The sequence below is a fragment of the Oncorhynchus mykiss genome, chromosome 31 (assembly GCF_013265735.2).
Source record: "Oncorhynchus mykiss isolate Arlee chromosome 31, USDA_OmykA_1.1, whole genome shotgun sequence".
NCBI classification, from domain to species: domain Eukaryota; kingdom Metazoa; phylum Chordata; class Actinopteri; order Salmoniformes; family Salmonidae; genus Oncorhynchus; species Oncorhynchus mykiss.
Genome location: NC_050571.1, coordinates 29,207,463 through 29,219,463, shown reverse-complemented (window position 1 = coordinate 29,219,463; position 12,001 = coordinate 29,207,463).

Genomic DNA, 12,001 nt, shown 5'->3' with positions numbered 1-12,001 from the left:
TGACTGATTTCCTTACATGAACTGTAACTGTAACTCAGTCAAATCTTTGAAATTGTTGCGTGATGTGTTTCTATATTTGTTCAGTGTAGTTTAAATATGAACAGCAGCACAGCATGAGCAACACTTGATTCACGTCATCATAACATTGGTTCTAGTTGGAAGTGTTGCGCTGCAGAGAGAGACAGAAAGACAGAGAGGAGTGGCTGCATCTATGACCCGTCGACCCAACATCCCTTCCTCAGTCGGGAGTTGCACATGTGTGTCAGAGCAGCAGCAACACCGGTAGTCTAGACCTTAAATTACCACCATATCCACAAATATCCACACAAGCCACCAGCCAGCCAACCGTATAATATGAGTCAAAAGATAATGAATATTATATTAAGAAGTCATTCAAGAGCTTTGAAGATCAATCACAATCAGAAAAGCAAATAGAGCTAGACAACTAGCAGATCAGCTGATATATAGCCCACTCTCCTTTCCCCATGTCAGTGCTGTTCATTGACTACAACTCAGCGTTCAACACCAAAGAGCCCTCAAAGCTCATCAATAAGCTAAAGACCCTGGGACTAAACACCTCCCTCTGCAACTGGATCCTGGACTTCCTGACGAGCCCCCCCCAGGTGGTCTGGGTAGGCAACAACACACCCGCCACGCTGATCGTCAACACAGGGACCACTCAGGGGTGCGTGCTCAGTCCCCTCCTGTACTCCCTATTCACTCATGACTGCATGGCCAGGCACGACTACATCACCATAATTAATTTGCCGATGACACAACAGTGGTAGGCCTGATCACCGACAACGACGAGACAGCCAAAGACCTGGCCGTGTGATGCCAGGACAACAACCTCTCCCTCAACGTGATCAAGACAAAGGAGATGATTGTGGACTACAGGATGATTGTGAACTACATTCTCATCGACGGGGCTGCATTGGAGCAGGTTGAGAGCTTGAAGTTCCCTGGTGTCCACATCACCAAAATAACTAACATGGTCCAAGCACACCAAGACAGCCGTTTAGAGGGCACGACACAACCTATTCCACGTCAGGAGACATGGGCATGGGTCCTCAGATCCTCAAAAAGTTATACAACTGCACCATAGAGAGCATCCTGACTAGTTGCATCACTGCCTGGTATGGCAACTGCTCTGCCTCCGACCGCAAGGCACTACAGAGGGTAATGCGAATGGCCCAGTACATCACTGGGGCCGAGCTCACTGCCATCCAGGACCTTTATACCAGGCGGTGTCAGAGGAAGGCCCTAAAAATTGTCAAAGACTCCAGCCACCCTAATCATAGACTGTTCTCTCTCCTACCACCCGGCAAGCGGTACCGGAGTGCCAAGTCTGGGTCCAAGAGGCTTCTAAACAGCTTCTACCCCCAAGCCATAAGACTCCTGAACATCTAATCAAATGGCTACCCAGACTATTTACATTGCCCCCCCCCTCCCCCTCTTTTACACCGCTGATACTCTGTTGTTATCATCTATGCATAGTCATTTTAATAACTCTCCCTACATGTACATATTACCTCAACTAACCGGTGCCCCCGCACATTGACCCTGTACCGTACCCCCCTGTATATAGTCTCGCTGTTGTTATTTTCCTGCTGCTCTTTAATTACTTGTTACTTTTATTTCTTATTCTTATCTGTATTTTTTTTAACTGCATTGTTGGTTAGGGGCTCGTAAGTAAGCATTTCACTGAAAGGTCTACCCCAGTTGTATTTGGCACATGGGACTAATAAAATGTAACTTGATTTGATTTGATCTTTAGCAATTACTTTAACTAGCTTGCTTGCAATTTGTGATGAGTTCAGGTGTTGTTGCAGAAATAAATAGGCCTATGCTCAAAATTGTAAAATGTTTTGCTACAGAGGCTGTTGATATGTCATGAATTTCAATATATGATTTATTAAACAGGCTTTTTTCCCATGTTGAGCACCTGAAAGATCAGGAACCTGCTGTCTCTCTAATGTTTAAGTACTTTCAATATCCTTATGAGTGTCGGTATGTCTGTATCTGTATCTGTCTCAGTAGATGTTTGTGTCTCAGTGTGCCTGTTCGTACATGTCTCTTCCCCTATCTCAATGTCTCTGTTCATGTGTTTGCTCTCCCTGATCAACAGGGTGGAAATGATAGCATGAAGCCCACTCAACAAGCTGACGGGGTGAAGTCGTGGTCTGGTTTGACTGACTGGCGGCAGCGGCGGTGGAGCGTGGCAGAGCCCTGCTGGGGCACTGCAGGAGGGCTTGTAAAGGTGAGGCTCCGGCACTTGTGCCCCACAATAAGGGGTGCCTCTGGGGAGGGTAATCACCATGAGGCCAACAGCAGTCAGCAGAGCCAGTGGCCCCCCGTCACAAAGAGACCCCTCTCAGAGAGACACAGGCCAGGCTTTGTATTCCCACACACTCCGAGTGTGCCTCGCTCCAGGGGGCCTGAGAGCCACCGCAGGAGGCCTAATAAACCATTAAGAGTGAGAGGAGGGGGTCTGACGGGAGGGAGTCTGGCAGGGGTGATACACACACACACATACATACACACATACATAAACGCGCTGGTGCGGCGAAGAGCGGGGAATCACTCCAAGATACGCTCACGCTGACTCACGCACGGTTGCTCACTCATATACTATCACTCTTTTGGTGGCATGCTAGGTCACTCACTCACTCCCTCACCCTTTTCCTTCCTCTTTCCCTCCCTCCCTCCTGCCCTCTTCCATCACTCCCTCACCTTTCAGCACACATACTGTAGCCCACTGAATCCATAACCACTCAAAGAAAGTCTCAGCATACCGGTTGTGTCAACGCCGTAAAGCAACAACATGCTGAGCGATAATGAATAAATACATGCACTGTTGTTCGCACACAAGGGCTTTTCTTGCAAAAGAACAAGCAGAAACGAAACAAGCAACGACATCAAAACAAGCAAAATCCACTGACGTGTTTAAAGTACACTAATGTGATGTCACTCTTTAGCAGCTTCATACTGTTCCCTGGTGGGTACATTGTTGGAGAGATTACATCATTCCTTATATATGCTTTTATATTCAGGTTATTGGGACTCAACACCAGGTCATGGAAATGCTCTTTGTTGTGAAACCATATGGTTATACATCACAGGTGGCTGCTGAGGGGAGGACAGCTCATAACAATGTCTGTAACGGAGTACATGGAATGGCATTGGATACCTTTCCACAGATTCCGCTCCAGCCATTACCAAGAGCCCGTCCTCTCCAATTATGTACCGCCAACCTCCTGTTTTATACACTATAAGCGCTTTACATAGGAAAATAACAAGCAATACCGAGAACTAGAACACACTCTTGAGACTACTATCTATTGTGGTTGAAAGGATTGTTCAAGACACAAGTAGGCCACTATAAAATGCCTCTGTATTGTACAGTAGCTAAAAGCGCCAAGCCCGCTCTTTTAAGTTCCTTGGGACGCAATCCATTTACCCACTTCAAATTATTAATTGGATAAAAAATCCATGGCTTTATCAACAGTTCTCTGCTTGGTTGAATTAGAGCATGGGCATGCTTGTGAAAGGTGGAAGATTACATCAGAGTAGCACTGGCGTCATCACCCTGGTCATGTGACCTTCCTGTTTGGACAGGAAGTTTGATGAGAGGAAAGATTGTGGCTGTGGTAACTAGTGACATGCAAAATTGTATTTATCATTACAAAATAAACTTTGTTTAAGGTTAGGGTTAGTCATAAGGTTAGCAGTGTGGTTAAGGTTAGGTTCAAAATCAGATTTTCTATTGACTTTGTAGTTTTGTTAACTAGTGACGACTGAAAAGATGAGAAAAAAACGAAACTTTCAGCTTCAAATAAAAGAGACAGACTTCAGCCATTTGTAAACATCCAGCAAAAAAAATGAAAGGAATAAAGAGAACAGGAAAACATCCCTGAAAGGAAAGGAGCGAGAAGAAAAGCAGGGAGTGTTTAATTACAATTTTATGGATTTAAAATAAAGAGGCCTTCCACTGCATTTTTCATCAGTAGCACTCATTCAGTTGGTAAGCCTTGTTCTCATCCTCATTCACATCTCAGGCCAGGGGAGAACGAAGAGGGAAGGAAGGCTGATTACAATGCGGTCCTGAGCCCAGGCTCATGGGGATGCAGACTAATGATATTCAAATAGACTTGAAGGGCTTCCAGGAAAACGTAGAAATGTTTCCAAAACGCTCCTCCAACGTTTCTATATGCATGGAATGTACTTTAAGGAACGGCGCTGCCCGCCCCAACTCAGCCGGCTCCAACATCAAGTGACATAACAGTGCATGTTTTGGTTAGACAAAAGCAGGGAAGGAAGGAAGAGAGGGAGAGAGGGAAAGAAGAGGGGGAGGGAAGGAAGAGAGGGAGGGAGGGTTCGAATACCCAAGCCAACTAGGTGAAAAACCTGTCGACATGCTCTCAAGCAAGGCACTGAACCCTAATTGCTCCTGTAAGTCGCTCCGGATCAGAGCATCTGCTAAATGACTAAAATGTAAATGTAGCCATGTGGCGCCACTCCTGTCATAAATAATATCCGCTGTGGTTAAGTGAGAGGAAGAGACTCAGCCCAAATGGTTTGCTGGTGGAAGGACACCACTCAGCTCTTCTCAGACATACACACACCTGCTCAGCACTCTCCTGCCCCCCTACTGATTCTGAGGACAGAAGAGGACTCGTCGTTAAATCAACCTACCTACAAGACCTGAGGGCAAGAGTAAGACGCTTAGCAGATGGAGAGCAAAGAGACACAGGTGGAAAAGGGAATAAAGGCAATGGTCCACATTTCTATCTCCCTCTGCCCTGGGCTAGAGCCAAGCCAGATCCATCTGCCCGGGGCTAGAGCCAAGCCAGATCCATCTGCCCGGGGCTAGAGCCAAGCCAGATCCATCTGCCCGGGGCTAGAGCCAAGCCAGATCCATCTGCCCTGGGCTAGAGCCAAGCCAGATCCATCTGCCCTGGGCTAGAGCCAAGCCAGATCCATCTGCCCTGGGCTAGAGCCAAGCCAGATCCATCTGCCCTGGGCTAGAGCCAAGCCAGATCCATCTGCCCTGGGCTAGAGCCAAGCCAGATCCATCTGCCCTGGGCTAGAGCCAAGCCAGATCCATCTGCCCGGGGCTAGAGCCAAGCCAGATCCATCTGCCCTGGGCTAGAGCCAAGCCAGATCCATCTGCCCTGGGCTAAAGCCAAGCCAGATCCATCTGCCCTGAGCTAAAGCCAAGCCAGATCCATCTGCCCTGGGCAAGAGCAAAGCCAGATCTCTCTGCCCTGGGCTAGACCCAAGCCAGATCCATCTGCCCTGGGCTAGAGCCAAGCCAGATCCATCTGCCCTGGGCTAGAGCCAAGCCAAATCCATCTGCCCTGGGCTAGAGCCAAGCCAGATCCATCTGCCCTGGGCTAAAGCCAAGCCAGATCCATCTGCCCTGGGCTAGAGCCAAGCCAGATCCATCTGCCCTGGGCAAGAGCAAAGCCAGATCTCTCTGCCCTGGGCTAGACCCAAGCCAGATCCATCTGCCCTGGGCTAGAGCCAAGCCAGATCCATCTACCCTGGGATAGAGCCAAGCCAGATCCATCTGCCCGGGGCTAGAGCCAAGCCAGATCCATCTGCCCTGGGCTAAAGCCAAGCAAGATCCATCTGCCCGGGGCTAGAGCCAAGCCAGATCCATCTGCCCTGGGCAAGAGCAAAGCCAGATCTCTCTGCCCTGGGCTAGACCCAAGCCAGATCCATCTGCCCTGGGATAGAGCCAAGCCAGATCCATCTGCCCTGGGATAGAGCCAAGCCAGATCCATCTGCCCGGGGCTAAAGCCAAGCCAGATCCATCTGCCCTGGGCTAGAGCCAAGCCAGATCCATCTGCCCTGGGCAAGAGCAAAGCCAGATCCCTCTGCCCTGGGCTAGACCCAAGCCAGATCAATCTGCCCTGGGATAGAGCCAAGCCAGATCCACCTGCCCTGGGATAGAGCCAAGCCAGATCCATCTACCCTGGGCCAGAGCCAAGCCAGATCCATCTGCCCTGGGCTAGAGCCAAGCCAGATCCATCTGCCCTGGGCAAGAGCAAAGCCAGATCTCTCTGCCCTGGGCTAGACCCAAGCCAGATCCCTCTGCCCTGGGATAGAGCCAAGCCAGATCCATCTGCCCTGGGCTAGAGCCAAGCCAGATCCATCTGCCCTGGGCCAGAGCCAAGCCAGATCCATCTGCCCTGGGCTAGAGCCAAGCCAGATCCATCTGCCCTGGGCTAGAGCCAAGCCAGATTCCTCTGCCCGGGGCTAGAGCCAAGCCAGATCCATCTGCTCTGGGCTAGAGCCAAGCCAGATTCCTCTGCCCTGGGCTAGAGCCAAGCCAGATTCCTCTGCCCGGGACTAGAGCCAAGCCAGATCCATCTGCCCTGGGCTAGAGCCAAGCCAGATCCCTCTGCCCGGGGCTAGAGCTAAGCCAGATCCCTCTGCCTCTTTAGATCACAGGAATAATAACACAGACACATCCTCTTCCCATCTCTCCCAAATTCATGCTACAAGTCCCTTTGAAGACAGAGCCAGTAACGAGAACTTTAGAGTAATAACCTAACAACCTCCCTTGGCTAGGGGACTGCTCTGATATCACATAGTCTAAAACTATGTGATCGTAGAACAATGTTACAGTAGAACAACGCATCTTTCTAAAGAGAACAAGTCCTCATCATCAGGTATGGCCATTCTGTAAAGGGTGTGCACAAAGAGTGACCTTGGTCAGCCCATTAACTGTATACACCTCTTTCTGTCCATGTCTGTGTGTTAATGTGAGTAGATGGTGATTGGCTAAGCAGAAGGGAGTACTGTGTGGAAGAGCACACAGTGAGGATATTGCATCACCATAGCATCTTCAGCATGCCCTGTGGTGCTGTCACGGCAACAGGAGCCAAGAACAAGGAGAGACACCTGGCTGTTGTGTGGCTAAAACCACAACCCTTCTGATGCATCTGTGTGATATTGCTGGTCTACATCTCTCACCAATATGGGCATTGAGATAGAGAAGCCTTACAGTGTGAGTGTAAGAGATTACATCCTCATCTTCTGAGGAGGAGTAGCGAGAAGGATCGGAGGACCAATGTGCAGCGTGGTAAGTGTCCATAATGTTTCATCAAAAATGAACACTGAAATAAAAAACGTGCCAAAACGACACAAACGAAACAGTCCCGTGTGGCACAAACACTGACACGGAAAATAAACACCCACAACTCAAAAGTGAAACCAGGCTACCTAAGTATGATTCTCAATCAGGAACAACGATTGACAGCTGCCTCTGATTGAGAACCATATTAGGCCGAACACAGGAATCCCAAATTATAGAAAAACGAACATAGACAACCCACCCAACTCACACCCTGACCATACTAAAACAAAGATAAAATAAGTGATGAAATAATTGATGTCTAAACATAATGATGAAATAATTCCACTCTGAAACCATATAATTGTATGAAATTGATTGGAATCATAAAACTATAATCTGATGATGTGTGTAGTTTTAGTCAGAATTAGAACAAGGACCTTTTGTTCCTTTTTAGTATGTAAGCAGGGTGCAAGTGGGAAACAAATTATAATAGGAGCTATCGACAGACAAGTTGTAATACTGTGTTCCTTACAGGACATCCTGTCTCCACCCGTGGATGGGAGAAACTGCTAGGCTTGCAGAAAATTATGAAACATGTTGCAGATTAAACAATGTATCTGTGTAGTGGAAAAACACTGACTGTCTGAGCAAGGCGTAGCTTAAGATTTGAACTTGTTTGTGTGTGTTATAAAGACTGTGTTTGTATAATGAACTTCAGAGTACTCTTGTGAATAAACATTTTGACTATTGTAAGCTAGGACTCTTGTCTGTTTCATTCAACCAGAATCTTACAAACTCTGGGTTGTAGACTGAGTAGATACATTGAGGTTAATAAACAGGTTTATTGAAGGTTAATTGAAAACATTATCATAACACTGAGCCAAGTCACATCCTAAATAATCCACTGGGTCAGGGGTGGGCAATTCCAGTCCTCGGGGGCCTGATTTGGAGTTACAGTTTTTCCCCAGCCCCAGCTAACACACCTGACTCCAATAATCAACTAATTATGATCTTCGGCTTAAAATGCTATCAGTTTAATCAGCTGTTTGCTAGGGATGGGGAAGAAGTGTGACATCCCTACTACCCGCGAGGACTGGAGTTGCCCATACCTGCCCTCGGTCTATGCAACAGAAAAACACACGCTAGCGGATAAAATTATATTTTTCTGTCAGCCTGTAAGACAGTAAACCCCTTACACAATACATCAGAATGAATCAACAGTATTGAGTATGTGCATATGTTTGACACAACTCATGTTGAGATATCTGGTGGCCAATTACAGCTTATTATTTCTGGCTGGGGAGAAAGTGTATGCTGGACTGTACAAGTGATGAATAGCCTGCTGATTCCTAGTGGAGGGAGTCAATGCATTGAGTACATATTGGTGTCAGAGGGCACTGCGTGAATTTATTAAATAGGTGTGTGTGTGTGTGTGTGTGTGTGTGTGTGTGTGTGTGTGTGTGTGTGTGTGTGTGTGTGTGTGTGTGTGTGTGTGTGTGTGTGTGTGTGTGTGTGTGTGTGTGTGTGGTATGTTTGTGAATCAGTGGGGGCTGCTGAGGGGAGGACGGCTCATTATAATTCCGGTAATGGAGTCAATGGAATGGCATCAAACACATCAAACATGTGGTTGATACCATTCCATTGACTCCATTACCGGAATTATAATGAGTCCTTCCTCCCCTCAGCAGCCCCCACTGGTGTGAATGTATGGGTATTCACGTCTTGCCTACTACTTACTAAAACTACATGCTGTCTTTCTAATCGTAGTACATACTAATACGGTAATTGTAGGTGTAGAATGTGGTGTAGAATATGAACATTTTTCCATCAACAGTGATGTTCCAACAGCACGGCCTGTGGATAGTCTCTAAGCTAAAGGCTGACTCCTCACCTTCTCCCATCCATCTCTGTCATTGGGAGGCTGTTTTTGGATCCCTCTGTCACATTATTAATAACGGATATATTCCCATTTGTGCTGCCCTGGGGAAATGAATGATTCGAAATGGGAATAATTCCATTGCCTGTCCCGTCGCCCCTCCTTCCTGGGCTGGGGAAGATGAATGAGGCGGGTGATTAGGAGGAGCAGTGACATGGATGTAGCCATCGAAGCCTGTTAGCAAGCAGTATGAGGGTGAGGGCTGTGCTGTGCATACTGCAGGTCTACACAAAACTACAACAGGAGTTACATATATGTTTAAAATGTTGGGGAGGAAGGGAAGGAGGGAGGAAGGGAAGGAGGGAAGAGGGAGGAAGGGAAGAAGGGAAGGAGGGAAGAGGGAGGAAGGGAGGAAGTAGGAAGGGAAGGAGGGAGGAAGGGAAGGAGGGAAGGAGGCAGGAAGGGAAGGAGGGAGGAAGGGAAGGGAAGGAGGGAGGAAGGGAGGAAGGGAAGGAGGGAGGAAGGGAGGAAGGGAAGGAGGGAGGAAGGGAGGAAGGGAAGGAGGGAGGAAGGGAAGGAGGGAGGAAGGGAAGGAGGGAGGAAGGGAGGAAGGGAAGGAGGGAGGAAGGGAGGAAGGGAAGGAGGGAGGAAGGGAAGGAGGGAGGGAGGGAAGAGGGAGCGGTTATTAAATGTATATTTTTGGGATGCAACAGACATCAGGTTCAACTCTAGTACATTCAGCAGTGAGTGTATCAAGCCTGCATTGTTCAGTGTGCAACAGGCAGACCGAGAGAGAGAGAGAGAGAGAGAGGGAGAGAGAGAGAGAGAGAGAGAGAGAGAGAGAGAGAGAGAGAGAGAGAAAGTTTCTCTGTGGTTTAGGATGACTCAGACAGTGACGGCCCACTCACTGCCACTCTCATTTGGCCCAGGATCAACCTGTTCTATAGCAACCCTGCAGAACCCAATTCTAGGGCGCGCTGCGCCCCAGACAGCTCTATAATACAAGCAGTGATGAAACCAGTCAACGAGCAGTGTCATCATGGGGCTTAGTGCAAAGCTATGTTCTGATCTGAATAAAGGTCTGCATCGTCGGCATCAAATTACTGTTCCCATGGTAACCTCAATAAAATGGCACTTCTTGGATGATGGTTTTCTCTGAGATTTTAGAAATAAGGATTTGGGGTGTTGATTACAGTTCAGTCACGTACGCAATAGCAGTGTGTGTAGGTGTAATCATTTTCCTCAGACATTAGTCATTCCATTCATGGACATCACAGCCTTCCCTGCACGTCTTCTAGTCTTTAAGCACAACTAAACTCAGCAAAAAAAGAAACGAACAAACGAGCAAACTTAACGTGTAAGTATTTGTATGAACATAACAAGATTCAACAACTGAGACATATACTGAACAAGTTCCACAGACATGTGACTGAATGAAATTGAATAATGTGTTCCTGAACAAAGGGGGGTCAAAATCAAAAGTAACAGTCGGTATCTGGTGTGGCCACCAGCTGCATTAAGTACTGCAGTGCATCCCCTCCTCATGGACTCATGGACACCAGATTTGCCAGTTCTTGCTGTGAGATGTTACCCCACTCTTCCACCAAGACACCTGCAAGTTCCTGGACATTTCTGGAGGGAATGGCCATGGCCCTCACCCTCTGATCCAACAGGTCCCAGAAGTGCTCAATGGGATTGAGATCCAGGATCTTCGCTGGCCATGGCAGAACACGGACATTCCTGTCTTGCAGGAAATCATACACAGAACAAGCAGTATGGCTTGTTGTCATGCTGGAGGGTCATGTCAGGATGAGCCTGCAGGAAGGGTACCACATGAGGGAGGAGGATGTCTTCCCTGTAATGCACTGCGTTGAGATTGCCTGCAATGACAACAAGCTCAGTCCGATGATGCTGTGACACACCGCCCCAGACCATGACAGACCCTCAAGCGCCAAATCGATCCCGCTCCAGAGTACAGGCCTCAGTGTAACGCTCATTCCTTCGACGATAAACGCGAATCCAACCATCACCCCTGGTGAGACAAAACCTGTAGCGCTGTCTTAGGCGTCTCACAGTACGGACATTGCAATTTATTGCCCTGGCCACATCTGCAGTCCTCATGCCTCATGCATGTCAGTAGAAAGGCCTCTTTAGTGTCCTAAGTTTTCATAACTGTGACCTTAATTGCCTACCGTCTGTAAGCTGTTAGTGTCTTAAACAGGTGCATGTTCATTAATTGTTTATGGTTCATTGAACAAGCATAAGAAACAGTGTTTAACCCCTTTACAATGAAGATCTGTGAAGTTATTTGGATTTTTACAAATTATCTTTGAAAGACAGGGGCCTGAAAAAGGGACGTTTCTTTTTTTGCTGAGTTTATGTATTGAGCTCAGAGGCTGTTGCCCAACGCCCATGTCCAATGCTACACAGCCCACCACAAAATGGCCGCCACAATTGATTCGGATGTATCTCTTCCCCTCCCACCCTCATCTACAGGGAGCCTCCCCTGTCAATCCATCCTCAGTGGTGTCAACAACAAGGGGAAAGGCACTGAGTCGTGACTGAAGCGATGTAGTCCATTTCTCAACAACACACTCCTTTTCAATTAACTTCTGTCACGCTCAGCTGCGACTCGACTCCACAATAAGTGCATAGGCAAACATTCAAAGGCAGCCCCCCCCCCCCCCCCCCCCATGTGATGTCTAAATAAGGCTGTGTTTAATAGGGAACATTTGGATGGGGGATTTTGGGGGTGGGTGTTGACTGGCTTTGAGCCGGGTTGTGTGTGTTCAGCTCTTATGCGAGCTACCCACTAATTGAAGTTGTTGTCTGCTCGCTTTATCGACTAAACCGTGTGTTCTCTTCAACTTAGTTGGAGACAGGATTTACAGGGAAGTAGGTGCAACAACAGAGGTTCACTTTGAGATGTCTTCTGTAAGTTAGGATTCACTTCAGAACATCAGTGAAGTAAGAAACACTGTGTACCAAAAGTTGGTGATCTGCAAGTTAGAAGAGCTGCCTTCACTTTCCACGCATAC